General features: G+C 33.2%; 1 pseudogene; it reads left to right on the top strand.

The window, feature by feature from the left end:
• Positions 1-1,713: 1,713 nt before the first annotated feature.
• On the top strand, positions 1,714-1,832 carry LOC112477879 (annotated as a pseudogene).
• The last annotated feature ends 1,134 nt before the right edge of the window (positions 1,833-2,966 follow it).

The raw sequence follows: 2,966 nt of genomic DNA, 5'->3' as shown, positions 1-2,966 counted from the left end.
AAACAAAAATACTGGACCAAATGGCTTCATAGGGGAATTTTACTAAATGTTCAAAGAAGAATTATCACCTATTCTTCTCAAATTATCCCAAAAAATTTAAGAAGAGGGAAGACTCACTGATTCCTCTGAGGCCACCATTACCTTGATTTCAAAACCAGACAAAGACATTACAAAAAAAGAAAACTATAGGCCGATATCTCTTATGAACATTGGTGCAAAAATTCTCAACAAAATATTAGCAAACCTAATTAAGCAACATATAAAAATACCATACACCATGATCAAATTGGATTTATTCCTGATTGCAAGATTGGTACAATATCCACAAATCAATTAATGTAATATACTACATTGACAAATCTAAAGATAAAAACCATATGATCATATCAATAAATGCAGAAAAAGTGACAAAATCCAGCATCCATTTATGATAAAAACTCTCAGCAAAATGGGAATAGAGGGAACATTCCTCAACATAATAGAGGCCATATATGACAGACCTACAGCTAACATCATACTCAATGGGAAAAGACTAAAAGCATTTTCCTTCAGTTCAGGAATAAGACAAGAATGCTCACTTTCACCACTCTTCTTCAACATTGTATTGAAAGTCTTACCCATAGCAATAAGACAAGAAAGAGAAATAAAATATATCCAAATAGGAAGAAGTAAAACTCTTGTCATTTGCTAATGACATGATACTAAATAGAGAGAACTCTAAATTCCACCAAAAACCTGTTAGAACTGATCAGTGAATTCAATAAAGTAGCATGTTACAAAATAAATATTCAGAAGTCAGTGGCATTTTTATACACCAATGATGAACTTTCAGTAAAAGAAATTAAGAAAACAATCTCATTTGCAAATGCATTGAAAACAATAAAATACCTGGGAATCAAATTAACCAAAGAAGTATAAGACCTATTCTCATAAAATTATTGAAAAAAGAAATTGAAGAAGATACAAAAATAAATGGAAGCATATACCGTGCTCATGGGTCGGACGAATCAACATCATTAAAATGGCCATACTACCCAAAGTAATCTATAGATTCAATGCAATCCCTATCAAAATACCAATGGCATTTTTCAGAGAACTAGAACAAATAATCCTAAAACATATGGAACCATAAAAATCCCAAATAGCCACAGCAATCTTGAGAAAAAAAACAAGCTTGGAGTGTTACACAATCTGATCTCAAACTATACTGCAAGACTATAGTAATCAAAACAGCATGATACTGGCATAAAAACAGATACATTGATCAATGGAACAGAATAGAGAGCCCAAAAACAAATCCATGCCTATACTCTCACTTAATATATGGCAAAGGGGGCCAGAATATAAAATGAGGTAAAGACAGTCTCTTCAATAAGTGGTGTTGGGAAAATTAGACAGATACATGCAAGAAAATGAAACTGGACCATCTTCTCACACCATATACAAGAATAGACTCAAAATGGATTAATGAATTAAACATAAGACCTGAACACATAAAACTTCTTGAAGAAAACATAGGCAGTAAACTTTCTAATATTGCTAACAGTAATTTCTTTTTAGATATCTCTCCTCAGGCAATGGCAACAAAATAAAAAAAAAAAAACATATGGGACTACATCAAACTAAAAAGATTTTGTACAGCAAAGGAAACCATCAACAAAACAAAAAGACAACTGATGGATTGGAAGAAGACGTATGCTAATACACCTGATAGTCTATGGCTATGCGACCCTGAACAAGCCCAATTCCGTCTGATCTCAGAAGCTAAGCAGGGTCAGCCCTGGTTAGTACTTGGATGGGAGACCACCTAGGAAGACCAGGTGCTATAGGCGTAAATAATAAAAAAAAATAAGGGATTGTAATTTGACAATATCCTTGCAATCTGTGTGGTCAACCAAGAGTTGTCTCGTCTAAAAATAAACAAACAAACAAACAAATAAATAAATAAAATTTAAAAAGTAATAATACATCTGATAAGAGGTTAATATCCAAAATATATAAAGAACTCATACAACTCAACAACCAAAAAAAAAAAAACAAATAATCCAATTAAAACTTGAGCAGAATACTTGAATAGATACTTCTCGAAAGAGGAAATAAAGATGGCCAATAGACATATGAACAGATGCTCAAGGTCACTAATTATCAGAGAAATGCAAACTAAAGCCACAATGAAGTATCACCTCACACCTATCAGAATGGCTATCATCAATAAATTAAAGAACAGCAAGTGTTGGCGAGGATGCAGAGAAAAGGGAACCCTCATACATTGTTGGTGGGATTACAAATAGGTACAGCCACTATAGAAAATGGTCTGGAGGTTTCTCAAAAAATTAAAAATGGATATACCTTTTGACCCAACAATTGCACTTCTGGGTATTTATCCAAAGAAAACCAAAACAGTGATTCACAAAGATCTATGTAACCCAATATTCATGGCAGCACAATTTATAATAGCCAAGATATGGAAGCAATCTAAATCCTCATCAACAGATGATTGGTAAAGGAGTTATGAATCATCTATACAATGGACTATTACTCGGCCTTAAAAAAATAATATCTACCATTTGCAACAACATGGATCGACCTAGAGGTTATTATGCTGAGTGAAATAAGTCAGACAGAGAAAGATAAATATAATATTATTTCACTTATATGCAGAATCTAAGGAAGAAAAAGACAATCTAATCAAAAACAGACTCACAAATATAGTGGACAATTTGATGACAGACAGAGGGGAGGGGGTTTGGGGGATTGGGAGAATGGAGTGAAGGGTTAAAGAAGTACAAATTAGTAGTTGATACATGGTCATGGGGATGAGGAGCACGTCATCGGGAATGCAGTTAGTATTAATGTATTGGCTAAGTAGAGAGCCAGAGGAGAGAAAGAGCAATTAGGGGGATTGTTTTATAAAATATATCAATATCTAATCAATGTACTGTATACTTGTAACTAATAAAATAAAA

This window comes from Pteropus alecto, unplaced genomic scaffold, assembly GCF_000325575.1.
Source record: "Pteropus alecto unplaced genomic scaffold, ASM32557v1 scaffold153, whole genome shotgun sequence".
Classification (NCBI taxonomy): Eukaryota; Metazoa; Chordata; class Mammalia; order Chiroptera; family Pteropodidae; genus Pteropus; species Pteropus alecto.
Note: the sequence above shows the minus strand (reverse complement) of the source record. Positions and strands in the feature narration are given on the sequence as shown.